Source organism: Ranitomeya imitator, chromosome 4 (assembly GCF_032444005.1).
Source record: "Ranitomeya imitator isolate aRanImi1 chromosome 4, aRanImi1.pri, whole genome shotgun sequence".
NCBI lineage: Eukaryota > Metazoa > Chordata > Amphibia > Anura > Dendrobatidae > Ranitomeya > Ranitomeya imitator.
The window spans coordinates 169,951,887-169,971,530 of NC_091285.1; the positions used below are offsets into that span (position 1 = coordinate 169,951,887).

The 19,644-nt window shown below is 44.0% G+C and overlaps 1 long non-coding RNA gene across 1 annotated transcript in view; it reads right to left on the reverse strand.

Moving 5' to 3' along the window:
• Positions 1–392: 392 nt before the first annotated feature.
• Positions 393–19,644, reverse strand: part of LOC138674000 (uncharacterized) — a 28,065-nt gene continuing 8,813 nt past the window's right edge. The window contains exon 3 of the long non-coding RNA XR_011320419.1: positions 393–592. This is a non-coding gene — a long non-coding RNA (uncharacterized lncRNA). The remainder of the gene's footprint in view (positions 593–19,644) is intronic.

Genomic DNA, 19,644 nt, shown 5'->3' on the forward strand with positions numbered 1-19,644 from the left:
CTTTGCTGATCCATTGTTCTCCTGGCATTCTGACTTTGCCTATGTATTTTCTCTTTTGCATAAGTGCTCTCTTGGTATCTGACCCCAAAATATTTGACTATCCTGTCACTCTGTTTGTCCGTGAACAGTGACTAGCGTTACATATGGCTGATCTGCAATACCAATACAAGAGTAAAAAACAAACTTCTGAACATCCACACCTGCTATCATTTATGACATGTTACTAAGAAATGTATCTATAGCCAAGAGGTTAATTTGCACATTGACCATCCCAGGATGGTAGAGAAATTAGAAACATAGAAACGGAGAAAACCAAATTGAATTAAAGTTTAATGAAAATCCATTAAAACCAACAATATCTAGTTTTACTGCTTGACATAAATTAGAATAACGAACAACATGGTGATCATAACCATAATAAAGATGTCTACTGTGTATGTTAAACACAAAGATGATATAACTGGTATTTAGTGTGTCACTGAGGGTTGATCTTTTATTTTCACAGTTGACCTAGAGTCCAAATTGCCCATATTCATAAGAAGCACATCTCGCACTGCTTTATCTTCCACTGCTCACCATCAGCGGCTTCATGCTGCAATAGAAATGAAAATATTTATATTGTATACTTGCATCCCACAAACCACAATAAAACTACATCAAGAGTAAAGCAATGCAGGTTTGACATATCTTGTCACAACAGGTTGTACGTGTTTATGAATTGCTAAAGCTCGAATTCATCTTAGGTTGAAAAACAAAGGAAAAAAAAAACATAAATTACTGTAAGTGAAAGGAAATATTGTACAGAAGCCGATAACAAATCTGACGGCATTCTTTTACTGTTCAACATGTTGTAGACGTTTTACATTAATTAACAAAGCTGCACTAACATACAATAATTGTCTAAGGCCAGGTTCATATTGTGTTGGTGCAGCCCGTTCAACACATGCGTTAAACTGACAGCGCAACACTAGTGCCTTTTCCAAGATCGCGTTATGCGATCGCGATAGCACAGATGATTCATCCGCGCTAGTGGTGACGGACCAGAAAACGCTGCAGACCGCGTCCGATGGTCTGTCACAGAATGACGGCACATTGCTATTGCATGCCGATTATGACATGCATCAGTGATGCGCTACATAATGGCAATCAATGGGTGCGCTTAAGCATCCGTTAAATTGCGTCAGTGCCGCTGTGTAACGGATGCCGTCAGCGCATTGCCATTTTACGCAATATGAGCCTGGTCTAATCATCCAGCAGCATTGGGACTGTTGAAATATAGTTAATCAGAAGTGGCCCGCAATGCTATTCATACGTCCCCAAATCATTTAAACATAGAAATACTTGTCTGTTTATGGCTGCTCACATGACAGAGAGAAGAGCAGCACAGAAAGAAGGAAAGGAGTTAGACGTGACCGTTTATGTATGTGGTTCCCACCATTGCAGTTTGGGAGTGGTGAAATGTTAAGCTAAGGGCTGCTGAATGGGAAAAAAAAAACGAACTCCATACTATGCCATCAATGTTTCAGATGGTGATATCACTATAGCTTTTAATACAGCCTTAAAAGTGTTTCTACACCAGAAGTATGCACTATTCTCTACATCAGGAGTCTCAAATGCACGGCGAGCAGGCCACATGCGGCGCCTGAGATTGCTTCATGTGGCCCTCAGGCACTGTAGACACCTTGGTATCGCTACCCGGTTCAGGGGATCCGCCGACGGCAGCGTTTTATTTCAACTGAATGTGCGTCCTTAGACGCACATTCAATTGAAATAATGTACAGTGGGGAAAAAAGTATTTAGTCAGCTACCAACTGTGCAAGTTCTCCCACTTACAAAGATGAGAGGCCTGCAATTGACATCATAGGTAGACCACAACCATGATAGTCAAAATGAGAAAAGAAATCCAGAAAATCACCTTGTCTGATTTGGCAAGATTTATTTTACAAATTATGGTGGAAAATAAGTATTTGGTCACCTAAAAACATGCAAGATTTCTGGCTCTCACAGACCTGTAACTTCTTCTTTAAGAGACTCCTCTGTCCTCCACTCATTACCTGTAGTAATGGCACCTGTTTGAACATGTTATCAGTATAAGACTTCTTTTACACTTGCCGTGTTTTTACGGCCCGTTATTGCGGGTCTTTTTTGCAGGCCGTATTCCTGCAATTTTCAAGGTCTGCCGCAATAATGGATCGCAAAAAACTTGGGGATCGCCAGTTTCCCAATACTATAGCAAAAGTATTGGGGAAAAAAAACAGTGGTCCGCAAAACTGGAAGTGACGGCGCACCACAAAATCAACCTTCCGTTGCTTTTGCTCCCGCTGATTTACAATGAGAGCCGTGTCCGTAAGCCGTGAAAAAGATTGAGCAAGCTCGATCTGTTTCACCGCCGTAAATACGGCCCGCACGGCGCACCGTGAAATTCTTGCGGCCTGTTTTTGCAGCCCCATAGAAATTGGGGCCGCAAAATCACGGTAAGTGTAAAAGAAGCCTAAAAGACACCTGTCCACAACCTCAAACATTTACTTAACCACAACCTCAAACAGTCACACTCCAAACTCCACTATGGTGAAGACCAAAGAGCTGTTGAAGGACACCAGAAACAAAATTGTAGCCCTGCACCAGGCTGGGAAGACTGAATCTGCAATAGGCAAGCAGCTTGGTGTGATGAAATCAACTGTGGGAGCAATAAGAAAATGGAAGACATACAAGAACACTGATAATCTCCCGCTATCTGGGGCTCCACGCAACATTTCAACTCGTGGTGTCAAAATGATCACAAGAACGGTGAGCAAAAATCCAGAACCACATGGGGGGACCTAGTGAATGACCTGCATAGAGCTGGGACCACCATAAGAAAGGCTACCATCAATAACACACTATGCCGCCAGGGACTCAGATCCTGCAGTGCCAGATGTGTCCCCCTGCTTAAGCCAGTACATGTCCGGGCCCGTCTGAAGTTTTCTAGAACGCATTTGGATTATCCAGAAGAGTATTGGGAGAATGTCACATGGCCTGATGAAAAGAGTTTGTTTGTATGTTCTCTCCGTGTTTGCCTTGGTTTCCTCCGGGTACTCTGGTTTCCTCCCACATTCCAAAGACATATATTGATAGGGAACTTAGATTGTGAGCCCCAACGGGGACAGCGATGATAATGTGTGCAACCTGTAAAGCGCTATGGAATATGTTAGCGCTATATAAAAATAAAGAAATGAAGATTATTATTATTATTATTAACCAAAGTAGAACGGTATTAGAAACAATACTTGTCATGTTTGGAGGAGGCAGAAAGCTGGGTTGCATCCAAAGAACACCATACCTACTGTGAAGCATGGGGGTGGCAACATCATGCTTTGGGGCTGTTTCTCTGCAAAGGGACTAGGACGACTGATCCGAGTACATGAAAGAATGAATGGTGCCAAGCATCGTTAGATTTTGAGTGCAAACCTCCATCCATCAGCAACGGCATTGAAGATGAAAGATGGATGGGTCTTTCAGCATGATAATGATCCCAAGCACACCGCCAGATCAACGAAGGAGTGGCTTCATAAGAAGCATATGAAGGTCCTGAGAGTCCTAGCCAGAACCTCATAGAAAACCTTTGGAGGTAGTTGAAAGTCTGTGTTGCCCAGCAACAGGCCCAAAACATCACAGCTCTAGAGGAGATCTGCACAGAGGAATGGGCCAACATACCGCCAACTTTGTGTGTCAACCTTGTGAAGACTTAGGCCTCTTTCACACTTAAGTCGGCAGTGTCCCGTCGTAATACATTGCCGAGACGTAGCGACGAACGTCGAGAAAAGAGTGTTAAAACGTACACGTTTCCAGTATTTCGGCGGAAGCGCCGCCTGAATTTTTTATAGTGTAGAAGGAAGATTCTGGGGATGAGAGAGAGAGAATCCGTCACTGGATTCCTGCATTTCACAGTGACCGCAGGATCCTGCGTCCGTAGGCTCCCATTCTGTGGAACGACGTATGACGCAGGAGGCGTCCTGGCACGTTTTTCCACTGCAGGCAAAAAACGTTTCTTTGAATGTTTTTTCCAAACGACGGGCCGTCAAATTCCGCAAGATCCAGTGAACGAAGGATGAAACGTGTGGCCATACGTCACGATACGTCGCTAATACAAGTCTATGAGAAATTTTTTTAGCAGGATCCTGTTTTCTCAAAAATGACGTATTTAGACGGGAGCGCAAAGACGGAAGTGTGAAAGAGGCCTTACAGAAAATGTTTGACCTCTGTCATTGCCAACAAAGGATATATAACAAAATATTAACTTTTCTTAATGACCAAATACTTATTTTCCACCATAATTTGCTAAATAAATCTTGTCAAATCAGACAAGGTGATTTTCTGGATTTGTATTCTCATTTTAACTCTCATAGTTGTGGTCTACCTATGATGTCAATTACACGCCTCTCTCATTTTTTTTAAATGGGAGAACTTGCACAATTGGTGGCTGCATACCAGGATAGCGATGCGGAGGCCATGCATACCAGGATAGGGATGAGGAGGCCATGCATACCAGGATAGGGGTGAAAGGGCCATGCATACCAGGATGGGGATGAGGGTTCATGCATACCAGGATACAGATGAGAAGGCCATGCATACCAGGATGGGGATGGGGGCCATGCATTCCAGGATAGAGATTAGGAGACTATGCATGCTTACCAGGATGGGTATGAGGGGGTCAAGCAAACCAGGATGGGGATGAGGAGGCCATACATACCAGGATGGGGATGGGGGCCATGCATGCCAGGATAGGGATGAGGGGGCCATGCATACCAGGATAGGGATGAGGGGGGCATGCATACCAGGATAGGGATGAGGGGGCCATGCATTCCAGTGCAAGACATATGAAAGCCCACATAGAGTTTACCAAACAAAATACATAAAGGACTGCCAGACTATGAGAAATAAGATTCTCTGGTCTGATGAAATGAAGATAGACCTTTTTGGTGATAATTCTAAGCAGTATGTGTGGAGAAAACCAGTGCTCATCACCTGCCCAATACAATCCCAACAGTGAAACATTATGGTGGCAGCATCATGCTATGGGGGTGTATTTGAGCTGCAGGGACAGGACGACTGGTTGCTATTGAAGGAAACATGAATGCGGCCAAGTACAGAGATATCCTGGATGAAAAACCTCTTCCAGAGTGCTCTGGACCTCAGACTTGGCCGAAGGTTCACCTAAAATAACAAAGGAGTGGCTTTAGAACAACTCTGTGGCCATTCATAACTGGCCCAGAGAGCCCTGACCTAAACCCAATTGAGCATCTCTGGAGAGACCTGAAAATGGCTGTCCCCCAACGTTCACCATCCAACCTGATGGAAATGGAGAGGATCTGCAAGGAAGAATGGCAGAGGATCCCCAAATCCAGGTGTGAAAAACTTGTTGCATCATTCCCAAGAAGTCTCATGGCTGTACTAGCTCAAAAGGGTGCTTCTACTCAATACTGAGTAAAGGGTCTGAATACTTATGACCATGGGATATTTCAGTTTTTCTTTTTAAATAAATTTGCAAAAATGTCTACATTTCTGTTTTTTTTCAGTCAAGATGGGGTGCAGAGTGTACATAATGAGAAAAAAAATGAACTTTTTTGAATTTACCAAATGGCTGCAATGGAACAAAGTGTGAAAAAGCTCCCTGGCTTTCTAGGTAATTTCCCACGATTTATGAACAGCCAGCAGAGGGCGCCTCACCGCAAATAAAGCTAAATATAGATCATTGATCTATTTTTAGCCTCATTCCCTGGGGTTTTGCAGCGAGGAGCAGCCTGCATTAGCACAGCTCCTTGCTGCAAAATGTTTTAACCCCTTCGGAAGGATTTACATCGTTGGACGTTACAGATCTGCGGAGGGTAAGTATATTGTTGGTTTATTATGTTTTTTTACTCACAGAACGAGGGTCTTCAGTGACTGGATTGGGCGTTGAATAAAATACTGCAACACCCATTGTTTTTATTTCATTAAAATAATTTTAAATAATGTGTTTGTGTTTTATTTAACCCTTCACTACAATTGGATTAATAATGGATAGGTGTCATAATTGACGCCTCTCCATTATTAATTAGGCTTAATGTCACCTTACAATAGCAAGGTGGCATTAACCCTTCATTACCCCATATCCCACCGCTACACGGGAATGGGAAGAGAGTGGCCAAGTGCCAGAATAGGCGCATCTTCCAGATGTGCCTTTTCTGGGGTGGCTGGGGGCAGATATTTTTAGCCAGGGGGGGGCCAATAACCGTGGACCCTCTCCAGGCTATTAATATCTGCCCTCAGTCACTGGCTTTACTACTCTGGCGGAGAAAATTGCGCGGGAGCCCACGCCAATTTTTTCCGCCATTTAACCCTTTATTTTAAGAGCTAGAACGGCCAAATTTTGCAGATACACACTACTGACATTAGTAGTGTGGAATCTACAAAAAAAAATGGAGAGAAGACATGGTTTACTGTATGTAAACCATGTCTCAAATCATGTCGGGTTTTAGGAAGGAGAAAGAAAAAGCCGGTAATTGAATTACCGGCTTTCAAGCTGTATAGCGCTGGAATAAATATTAATATATATACATATATGTGTCTCACTGACATATACAGTGGGGCAAAAAAGTATTTAGTCAGTCAGCAATAGTGCAAGTTCCACCACTTAAAAAGATGAGAGGCGTCTGTAATTTACATCATAGGTAGACCTCAACTATTGGAGACAAACTGAGAAAAAAAAATCCAGAAAATCACATTGTCTGTTTTTTTAACATTTTATTTGCATATTATGGTGGAAAATAAGTATTTGGTCAGAAACAAAATTTCATCTCAATACTTTGTAATATATCCTTTGTTGGCAATGACAGAGGTCAAACGTTTTCTGTAAGTCTTCACAAGGTAGCCACACACTGTTGTTGGTATGTTGGCCCATTCCTCCATGCAGATCTCCTCTAGAGCAGTGATGTTTTTGGCTTTTCGCTTGGCAACACGGACTTTCAACTCCCTCCAAAGGTTTTCTATAGGGTTGAGATCTGGGGACTGGCTAGGCCACTCCAGGACCTTGAAATGCTTCTTACGAAGCCACTCCTTCGTTGCCCTGGCGGTGTGCTTTGGATCATTGTCATGTTGAAAGACCCAGCCACGTTTCATCTTCAATGCCCTTGCTGATGGAAGGAGGTTTGCACTCAAAATCTCACGATACATGGCCCCATTCATTCTTTCATGTACCCGGATCAGTCGTCCTGGCCCCTTTGCAGAGAAACAGCCCCAAAGCATGATGTTTCCACCACCATGCTTTACAGTAGGTATGGTGTTTGATGGATGCAACTCAGTATTCTTTTTCCTCCAAACACGACAAGTTGTGTTTCTACCAAACAGTTCCAGTTTGGTTTCATCAGACCATAGGACATTCTCCCAAAACTCCTCTGGATCATCCAAATGCTCTCTAACAAACTTCAGACGGGCCCGGACATGTACTGGCTTAAGCAGTGGGACACGTCTGGCACTGCAGGATCTGAGTCCATGGTGGCGTAGTGTGTTACTTATGGTAGGCCTTGTTACATTGGTCCCAGCTCTCTGCAGTTCATTCACTAGGTCCCCCCGCGTGGTTCTGGGATTTTTGCTCACGGTTCTTGTGATCATTCTGACCCCACGGGGTGGGATTTTGCATGGAGCCCAAGATCGAGGGAGATTATCAGTGGTCTTGTATGTCTTCCATTTTCTAATTATTGCTCCCACTGTTGATTTCTTCACTCCAAGCTGGTTGGCTATTGCAGATTCAGTCTTCCCAGCCTGGTGCAGGGCTACAGTTTTGTTTCTGGTGTCCTTTGACAGCTCTTTTGTCTTCACCATAGTGGAGTTTGGAGTCAGACTGTTTGAGGGTGTGCACAGGTGTCTTTTTATACTGATAACAAGTTTAAACAGGTGCCATTACTACAGGTAATGAGTGGAGGAAAGAGGAGACTCTTAAAGAAGAAGTTACAGGTCTGTGAGAGCCAGAAATCTTGATTGTTTGTTTCTGACCAAATACTTATTTTCCACCATAATATGCAAATAAAATGATAAAAAAACAGACAATGTGATTTTCTGGATTTTTTTTTCTCAGTTTGTCTCCCATAGTTGAGGTCTACCTATGATGTAAATTACAAACGCCTCTCATCTTTTTAAGTGGTGGAACTTGCACTATTGCTGACTGACTAAATACTTTTTTGCCCCACTGTATATATATATATATACCTATTCTATGTGTACACATTTATTCTACCTATTCTACTGTAAGCTGTCAGTGTGATTTTACTGTACACCGCACTGAATTACCGGCTTTTCTCTCTAATATATGTGTCTACTGACATATATATATATATATATATATATATATATATATATATATATAGACAGTATATATATATTTTCTTTTCTTTTTGGGACACATGGATCACTTCTATAGCGGTATGTTGGTTTTGCTAGCCTGCGAGAAAACCACGCAGTACGGATGCCATACGGATTACATACGGAGGATGCCATGCGCAAAAAACGCTGACACACCCTGCCTACGGAGGAGCTACGGACCACTTTTTTCGGGACTTTTCAGTGTATTACGGCCGTAATATACGGACCGTATTGTTTTACGCTGTGTGTGACGCCGGCCTTACCATTGTTGGTTCCATTAAACTCTCAAAATGGCAAGAAAAAAAAGAACTTTCATGTGAAAGTCTTTTCTTGTTCTTAGAAATGAATTCTATTCCATGCGAGAAATTGCCAAGAAACTCAAGATGTCCTACAATGGTGTGTAATATTCCTTTCATAGGAGAGCACAAACAGGCTTTAACCAGAGTAGAAAGTGAAGTGGGAGGCCCCGCTGCACAACTGAGCAACAAGACAAGAATATTAGAGTCTGTAGTTTGAGAAATCGACGCCTCACAGGTCCTCAACTGGCAGCTTCATTAAATAGTACGCCAGTGTCAACGTCTACAGTGAAGAGGCGACTCCGGGATGCTGGCCTTCAGGGCAGAGTGGCAAAGAAAAAGCCATATCTGAGACTGGCTAATAAAAGTCAACAGGTCTCAACCCATTGAGCTGTTGTGGGAGCAGCTTGACCGTATGGTACGCAAAAAGTGCCCATCAAGCCAAACCAAATTGTGGGAGGGGCTTCTGGAAGCATGGGGTGACATTTCTCCAGATTACTGCAGCAAATTAACTGCTAGATTGCCAAAGGTCTGCAATGCTCTAATTGCTGCAAGGGAAGCATTCTCTAACGAAAGCAAAGTTTGAAGGAGAAAATTATTATTTCAAATAAAAATCTTATTTTCGAACCTTGTCGGTGTCTGGACTAGATTTTCAATCCATTTGGCAACTCATTTGATTAATAAAAGTATAAGTTTTCATGGAAAACACAAAATTGTCTGGGTGACAATAAACTTTTGAACGGTAGTGTGTATGTATATATATATATATATATATATATATATATATATATAAATATATATATATATATATATATATACACAGTATATATGTATATATATATATACTAGATGGTGGCCCAATTCTAACGCATCGTGTATTCTAGAATATGCATGTCGGCGTAGTATATTGCCCAGCCCACGTAGTATATTGCCCAACCACGTACTATATTGCCCAGCCACGTAGTATATTGCCCAGCCACGTAGTATATTGCCCAGCCACGTAGTATATTGCCCAACCACGTAGTATATTGCCCAGCCACGTAGTATATTTCCCAACCACGTAGTATATTGCCCAGCCCACGTAGTATATTGCCCAACCACGTAGTATATTGCCCAGCCACGTAGTATATTGCCTAGCCACGTAGTATATTGCCCAGCTACGTAGTATATTGCCCAGCCACGTAGTATATTGCCCAGTCACGTAGTATATTGCCCAGTGACATAGTATATTGCCCAGCCACGTAGTATATTGCCCAGCCACGTAGTATATTGCCCAGCCACGTAGTATATTGCCCAGTCCCGTAGTATATTGCCCAGTCACGTAGTATATTGCCCAGCCACGTAGTATATTGCCCAGCCACGTAGTATATTGCCCAGCCACGTAGTATATTGCCCAGCCACGTAGTATATTGCCCAGTCACGTAGTATATTGCCCAGTCACGTAGTATATTGCCCAGCCACGTAGTATATTGCGCAGCCACGTAGTATATTGCCCAGCCACGTAGTATATTGCCCAGCCACGTAGTATATTGCCCAATCACGTAGTATATTGCCCAGTTACGTAGTATATTGCCCAGTCACGTAATACATTGCCCAGCGACGTAGTATTCAGCACAGAGCCATGTAGTATATTGCCCAGTCACGTAGTATATTGTCAAGCGACGTAGTATATTGCCCAGCGACGTAGTATTCAGCACAGAGCCACGTAGTATATTGCCCAGTCACGTAGTATATTGCCCAGTCACGTAGTATATTGCCCAGCGACGTAGGTATATAACACTGCCCACACAGTATTTAGCAGTGTGTGCACCATATCCCTGTTAAAAAAAATAATTAAAATAAAAAATAGTTATATACTCACCCCTGGGATCCAGCGAAGCTGTGTGATGCGGCCGCCATCTTCCATTCCCAGGATGCATTGCGAAATTACCCAGATGACTTAGCGGTCCTAAACTGCCGTAAAGGGGCTACCAGGTACACATAAAATTGGCCATTTTTATGCGCTAAACGCTCTCATTTTTCATATTTCTAGTGCAGTAATGCAGTTCAAATTTCGTATTTCAAGTTTGCATGTTCTAGCGCTGCAGTGTGCTGCCTTATTTACTTAACTATATACGAGTTGGCGACTCTAGGTTCAGCACCTGTTCACACTTAAGGTACCTTCACACTCAGCGACGCTGCAGCGATACCGACAACGATGTCGATCGCTGGAGGGTCGCTGTTTGGTCGCTGGAGAGCTGTCACACAGACAGCTCTCCAGCGACCAACGATGCCGGTAACCAGGGTAAACATCGGGTTACTAAGCGTAGGGCCGCGCTTAGTAACCCGATGTTTACCCTGGTTACCAGCGTAAAAGTAAAAAACAAACAAACACTTCATACTTACCTTCCGCTGTCTGTCCCTCTGCGCTCTGCTTCTCTGCCCTGTATAAGCACAGCGGCCGGAAAGCAGAGCGGTGACGTCACCGCTCTGCTTTCCGGCTGACCGACGCTCACAGCCAGTGCAGGAGGAGTGCAGAGAAGCAGAGCGCCGGGGACAGACAGCGGTAGGTAAGTATGTAGTGTTTTTTTTTTTACTTTTACGCTGGTAACCAGGGTAAACATCAGGTTACTAAGCGCGGCCCTGCGCTTAGTAACCCGATGTTTACCCTGGTTACCAGTGAAGACATCGCTGGATCGGTGTCACAGACGCCGATCCAGTGATGTCTGCAGGGAGTCCAGCGACGAAATAAAGTTCTGGACTTTCCTCAGCGACCAACGATCTCCCAGCAGGGGCCTGATCGTTGGTCGCTGTCACACAGAACGATTTCCTTAACGATATCGTTGCTACGGCACAAAAAGCAACGATATCGTTAACGATATCGTTATGTGTGAAGGTACCTTTAGTCTATGTTTGGATGTGCCGGTCAGGTTTTTTAAATGTATTCTTTAGCCTTCTGATCGTGCACTCCGCCTCCTAGCCACAGGTGTTTTAATTACAACAGGTCCAATACCCCTCCACAGAGAGAGAGAATTTTAGTCTAGGAAGAGGTTTCACATGTACCCATTCAGATGGAGACGTTTATTCTCAGCGAGGTAAGGCAAGTTTAGGACCCGGTATAAGAGAGATGCCGTAAAGGGGCTACCAGGTACACATAAAATTGGCCGTTTTTATGTGCTAAACGCTCTCATTTTTCATATTTCTAGTGCAGTAATGCAGTTCAAATTTTGTATTTCAAGTTTGCATGTTCTAGCGCTGCAGTGTGCTGCCTTATTTACTTAACTATTTCTTTTGATTCGACTGGTTTATGAAGCTTGTTTTAATAAACCAGTTGAAAATTTAAACGAGAAGCATTCCTGTGACTACCTCGTTAAGCAGCCGAGTGAGATGATCTACCACAATATATATACAGTGACGAGCAAAAGGGTAAAAATGTATTGAAATTTTTACTTTCAGGCTCCATACCTCACCATCCACAACTGCTTTGAACATGACACTACCGCTATTTTATATACAATTATCTATGCTGCATCATACATAAATTTTACTTGCAACTATTAAGCATATGATTAGTTTGCAGATTCTTGTCATGTCACTGCATTGTTACTGTTTTGCTCCTAGTGGTGGAAAAATATTTTTCTTTCTGAATACTACCTAATACAACCTATTCTTACATTCCCTAATAGCTCAATGTCTTATTAAGTTGATTCTCAAGCGAAAAGTTACTGGTTCGAATTGAGAAACAGCCATGAAAATTTCCAAAGAAAAGAGAGACAGCAATATCCAGCTCATCGATAGAAGTCTCTCGACCTATAAATTTACCAAACTGCATCATGGGAGTGCCATGACTACTAGAAGAATACAAAATTGAATCCATCCATTCCAAAGTCAAGAGGTGGACATCCAGGCAAAGTATCCAAGTCAACAAGTCAGCTCACAAGATACCAACACCGTGGCACACACGGTCAATATACTAGGATATGATGGGTGCAAATGGGTCTGGAAGAAACAAGGGAAAAAGGGCTAACAGATCGAGAAATTGAAGGAACTGTCAAGTTCGGTGGAGGAAGCCTAATGATATAGGGTTGTTTCACAGCCAAAGCCAAAGACGAGTTACTTAGTACGCTTTTATGTATTATGTGTATGAAGTGGATGACATAGTGCTCTAGCAGGACAACGGCCCAAAAAATACATACAATTTGGCAAAGAAATGTTCCTAGACCTCAGTTCCTAGACCTCAACCCAATCAAACAGTTGGGAGTAGAGTTGAAGAGTTGAAGAAAAAACGGTGTACATACCCAAGTGAGTCGACCAGTTTGCACTTTGAGAACGTGTAGAAGAGTCCTGGGATCAAATTTCGGTTGAGACATGTTTTAATTTGATCAAGAGCATGCCCAGAATGATTCAGGAAATTTTAAAGCCAAAGGTGGATTTACAAATATTAACAAAATAATAAAAATTACAATTTAGATTTTTAAGAGCAAAACAGTAACAAAGCAGTTACGTGACTGTAGTTTGATATACCGGGGCAAATGGCTCCTTCCCCATCTCTAAAGCTAGGGGTGCCCTAGCTATCCCGGCTCTCAGGATTACTTTTAATGGTGAAGACGCCAGGGCCATGTAAATGGCTGAGCTCCTGAAGCAGCCCTTTTCTGTCACCCCTTCTCCACCCAGGGAAATGGGGAAAAGTTATATATAAGAATACAAAAACCAGCCTAACAAGGGAAGACATACAGACATAAATGAAAATACCAATCATACAAATATGCACTCAAACAATTGACTGGAACACCAGGAAGTAAAAGGAAGGAACAACTAAATAGGAGTGGATGAGGATATGCACTCAGACAAATCACCAAGTAACAGTCTTTAGAACATCACTCCAAATGCCTACTCAACAAACACCTCCAACTCCACACCTGGCCATATAAAACTAACGCTGGCAATTCTGATTGCCAGAGGAGAGTACACAGTTAAAGGGAACCTGTCACCCCGTTTTTTGAGATTGAGCTATAAATACTGTTAAATAGGGCCTGCGCTGTGTGTTCCTATAGTGTATGTAGTGTACCCCGATTCCCCACCTATGCTGAGAAATAACTTACCAAAGTCGCCGTTTTGCATCTCGGCTTTGGGAAAATGGCCGCCGCGATCTCTAATGCGCACGCGCGGCATCCCGCAGCCATTTTCCTGAAGCCCCGTGCAGCAGAGCACTCGATCTGCGCACGCGCGGCCCCAGGAAGATGGCCGCCCCCACCGACGAAAGGGATGACAGCGCAGATCGCGCGCTGCTTGTTCACCACTACGCCACTACGCCACCAACGTAAAGCTGAGGAAGAACCAGCGATGTCACCACGCCCTCCCGACCTGACCAGCCTGATTGACAGGCGAAAACGGCGACTTTGGTAAGTTATTTCTCAGCATAGGTGGGGAATCGGGGTACACTACATACACTATAGGAACACACAGCGCAGGCCCTATTTAACAGTATTTATAGCTCAATCTCAAAAAACGGGGTGACAGGTTCCCTTTAAGTCCATATATATCTGGACAGAGACAAGATTTTTCTAATTTTGGTTATAGACATTACCACAATGAATTTTAAACAAAACAATTCAGATGCAGTTGAAGTTCTGACTTTCAGCTTTCATTTGAGAGTATCCACATTAAAATTGGATAAAGGGTTTAGGAGTTTCAGCTCCTTAACATGTGCCACCCTGTTTTTAAAGGGACCAAAAGTAATTGGACAATTGACTCTATTTCATGGACAGGTGTGGGCAATCCCTTCGTTATGTCATTCTCAATTAAGCAGATAAAAGGCCTGGAGTTGATTTCAGGTGTGGTGCTTGCATTTGGCAGGTTTTGCTGTGAAGTAAACATGAGGTCAAAGGAGCTCTCCATGCAGGTGAAAAAAGCCATCCTTAAGCTGCGAAAACAGAAAAAACCCATCAGAGAAATTGCTACAATATTAGGAGTGGCAAAATCTACAGCTTTGTACATCCTGAGAAAGAAAGAAAGCACTGGTGAACTCATCAATTCAAAAAGACCTGTGCGCCCACGGAAGACAACAGTGGTGGATGATCGCAGAATAATCTCTATGGTGAAGAGAAACCCCTTCACAACAGCCAACCAAGTGAACAACACTCTCCAGGAGGTAGGCGTATCAATATCCATATCTACCATAAAGAGAATACAGAGGGTTCACTACATGGTGCAAGCCACTCATAAGCATCAAGAATAAAAAGGCTAGACTGGACTTTGCTAAAAAGCATCTAAAAAGCCAGCACAGTTCTGGAAGAACATTCTTTGGACAGATGAAACCAAGATCAACCTCTACCAGAATGATGGAAAGAGAAAAGTATGGCGAAAGCGTGGTACAGCTCATGATCCAAAGCATACCACATCATCTGTAAAACATGGCGGAGGCAGTGTGATGGCTTGGGCATGCATGGCGCCAGTGGCACTGGGTTACTAGTATTTATTGATGATTTGACACAGGACAGAAGCAGCCAAATTAATTCTGAGGTATTCAGAGACATACTGTGTGCTCATATCCACCCAAATGCAGCAAAACTGATTGATCGTAGTTTCATACTACAGATGGACAATGACCCAAAACATAAAGCCAAAGCAACCCAGGAGTTTATTAAAGCAAAGAAGTGGAATATTCTTGAATGGCCAAGTCAGTCACCTGATCTCAACCCAATTGAGCAGCATTTCACTTGATAAAGACTAAACTTCAGACAGAAAGGCCTAAAAACAAACAGCAACTGAAAACTACCGCAGTGAAGGCCTGGCAGAGCATCAAAAAGGAGGAAACACAGCGTCTGGTGATGTCCATGAGTTCAAGACTTCAGGCAGTCATTGCCAACAAAGGGTTTTCAACCAAATACTAGAAATGAACATTTTATTTAAAATTAATCTGTCCAATTACTTTTGGTCCCTTTAAAAACAGGGTGGCACATGTTAAGGAGCTGAAACTCCAAAACCCTTCATTCAGTTTTAATGTGGATACCCTCAAATGAAAGCTGAAAGTCTGATCTTCAACTGCATCTGAATTGTTTTGTTTAAAATTCATTGTGGTAATGTCTTTAACCAAAATTAGAAAAATGTAGTCTCTGTCCAAATATATATGGACTTAGCTGTATATAGCAGAGGCGACTGGCCAATACTAAACAGCTGAAAAGCAGGAAAGCTTCAGAGACTCTCAACTAAACAGAATTAACCCCTGCAATGCTAGCAGAAACTTGCAGCATTTAATGTGATGGTGAAGTGGTTTTACTCAGTGCAGGAGCATGTGCAGTCAGACATCACGGTCTTCTGGCCCCTCCCTATTGCAGTAAACCTGTGACAGTACCCCCCGTCTAGGACTGGATCAACCTGACCGCATGGACATCAGATGCTGGTACCCACATTCCTTCTTCAGGATCGTAAAGCTATGTGTACACATTGCGGTTTTTACCACGGAACCGCAGCAATTTTGATGCTGCGGGTCCGTAGCAGTTTCCATTGCGTTTACAGTAAACATGTAAACCAATGGGAAACCGCTGTGCACATGCTACGGGAAAAAACGCGCAGAGACGCAGCGGTTTACAACCCGCAGCATGACACTCCTTTGTGCAGAATCACAGCGATTCTGCACACATAGAAATGCATTGATCCGCTTACTTCCCACATGGGGCTGAAGCGGATAATGTGCGGTTGCTACCCGGGGTGGAGGAGAGGAGACTCTCCTCCAGGCCCTGGGAACCATATTTGTGGTAAAAAAAAAAGAATTAAAATAAAAAATAATGATATACTCACCTCTCAGTGCTGCACGCGGCCGTCCGGTCTCAGGTTGCTATGCGAGCAGGACCTGCAGTGACGTCGCGGTCACATGACCATGACATCACAAAGGTCCTTCTCGCACAGCATCTTTGGAACCGGACCGTCGCCTGCAGCACCGAGGAGATCGGGATGTCAGAGGGTGAGTATAACCATTTTTTTTTTTATTTTAACATTACTATTGATGCTGAACATGCAGCATCAATAGTAAAACCAGTGCAGGAGTAAAACTAGCAGCGGAAACTGCAAGAAAAAACGTGATAAATCTGCAGGGATAACCGCAGCGGTTTTGCCCTGCAGATTTATCAAATCCGCTGCGGAAGAACTCGCAGGGACCCGAACCTACGTGTGCACATAGCCTAACTCTTCCAGTGAACCAGATACTGAAGAGACTGACAAACCAAGCAAGAATCAAAGATCTTAGCTATCTGAAACCCCTAATTCCCATCAATAATGACCGGGGATGGAGGGGGTGGTGATGGTTCAGAAGACGCAACATATATTTTGAGTAGAGACCGGTAAAACAAATTATGAATCCTAAAAGTGTGTGGCAAAGCTAGGTGGAATACTTCAGGATTGACGACGGCCACAATCTTATGAGGAACGTTGAACCTGGGTCCCAGTTTCCAAGTAGGAACATTCAACTTAATGGACCTCTAGGACAATCACACCAAATCACTAACACACAGGTCTGAACCCACCAAATGTTTCAGATCAGCCATACTCATATATTTGGACCTTATCTTCTTCAAATTATTAACACCCCATTGCCACAAAGATATAATAAAAGATGAAAACCGTTAGTCTTCAGGTTTTATTGAAGAACGATTCCTATTAAACGAGCTGAACTTAAGATGAAACCTGTATGCCCCAAGGAATGGGATCTTATCAGCAGACTCATGACAATGGTTATTCACAGCAAATTGAGCTAGAGGTAAAGGTACCGTCACACTTAGCGACGCTGCAGCGATACCGACAACGATCCGGATCGCTGCAGCGTAGCTGTTTGGTCGCTGGAGAGCTGTCACACAGACAGCTCTCCAGCGACCAACGATCCCGATGTCCCCGGTAACCAGGGTAAACATCGGGTAACTAAGCGCAGGGCCGCGCTTAGTAACCCGATGTTTACCCTGGTTACCAGCGTAAAAAAACAAACAGTAGATACTTACATTCAGCTGTCTGTCCCTTGCCATCTGGTTCCTGCACTGACTGCTGGCCGTAAAGTGAAAGTGAAAGCACAGCACAGCGGTGAGTCACACAGCGGTGACTCACCGCTGTGGCTGTGCTCTGCTTTCACTTTACGGCCAGCAGTCAGTGCAGGAACCAGACGGCAAGGGACAGACAGCTGAATGTAAGTATGTACTGTTTGTTTTTTTACGCTGGTAACCAGGGTAAACATCGGGTTACTAAGCGCGGCCCTGCGCTTAGTTACCCGATGTTTACCCTGGTTACCAGTGAAGACATCGCTGAATCGGTGTCACACACGCCGATTCAGCGATGTCTACGGGGAGTCCAGCGGCGAAATAAAGTTCTGGACTTTCTTCCCCGACCAGCGATCTCCCAGCAGGGGCCTGATCGTTGGTCGCTGTCACACTGGACGATATCGCTAGCGAGGACGCTGCAACGTCACGGATCGCTAGCGATATCGTCTAGTGTGACAGTACCTTAAGTTAGTAACCCAATCCTCCTGATTCTCACACAAAACACCTATCAAGATTCTGATTAATACGTTCAGTTTGTGCATTAGGCTGTGGATGAAAGGCTAAACAAAATGACAAATGGATCCCCAAACAATCACAAAAAGCTATCCAAAATGTAAAAATAAATTGCACCCCCAAGACAGAAACAATATTGGTAGAAATCCAATGTACACTGCTCAGAAAAATAAAGGGAACACTTAAACAACAGAATATAACTCCAAGTAAATCAAACTTCTGTGAAATCAAACTGTCCACTTAGGAAGCAACACTGTTTGACAATCAATTTCACATGCTGTTGTGCAAATGTAATAGACAACAGATGGAAATTATTGCCAATTATCAAGATACACTCAAGTGAAGGAGTGGATCTGCAGGTGGGGACGACAGACCACAACTCAGTACCAATGCTTTCTGGCTAATGTTTTGGTCACTTTTGAATGTTGGTTGTGCTTTCACACTCGTGGTAGCATGAGACAGACTCTACAACCCACACAAGTGGCTCAGGAAGTGCAGTTCATCCAGGATGACACATCAATGCGAGCTGTGGCAAGAAGGTTTAATGTGTCTGTCAGCGTAGTTTCCAGCGGCTGGAAGCACTACCAGGAAACAGGCCAGTACACCAGGAAAAGTGGAGGGGGCTGTAGGAGGGCAACAACCCAGCAGCAGGATCGCTAACTCAGCCTTTGTGCAAGGAGGAACAGGAGGAGGACACCTAGAGCCCTGCAAAATGACCTCCAGCAGGCCACAAATGTGCAAGTGTCTACACAAACAGTTAGAAATTGACTCCATGAGGATGGTTTGAGTGCCCGACGTCCACAGATGGGGTTGTGCTCACAGCCCAACACAGTGCAGGATGCTTGGCATTTGCCACAGAACACTACGATTGGCAAAGTAGCCACTGGCGCCCTGTGTTCTTCGCAGATGAAAGCAGGTTCACACTGAGCACATGTGACAGATGTGACAGAGTCTGGAGACGCAGTGGAACGCAATCTGCTGCCTGCAGCATCCTTCAGCATGACCGGTTTGGCAGTGGGTCAGTAATGGTGTGGGGAGGCATTTCTTTGGAGGGCCTCACAGCCCTCCACATGCTCGCCAGAGGTAGCCTGACTGCCATTAGGTACCGCGATGAGATCCTCAGACCCTTGTGAGATCATATGCTGGTGCGGTTGCCCTGGGTTCCTCCTAATGCAGGGCAATGTCAGACCTCATGTGGATGGAGTGTGTCAGCAGTTCTTGCAAGATGAAGGCATTGAAGTTATGGACTGGCCCGCCCATTCCCCAGACCCGAATCCGATTGAACACATCTGGGACATCATGTCTCGCACCATGCACCAACGTCACGTTGCACCAGACTGTCCAGGAGTTGGCGGATAGTCCTGGTCTGGGAGGAGATCCCTCAGGAGACCATCCGCCGCCTCATCAGGAGCATGCCCAGGCATTGTAGGGAAGTCATACAGGCACGTGGAGGCCAC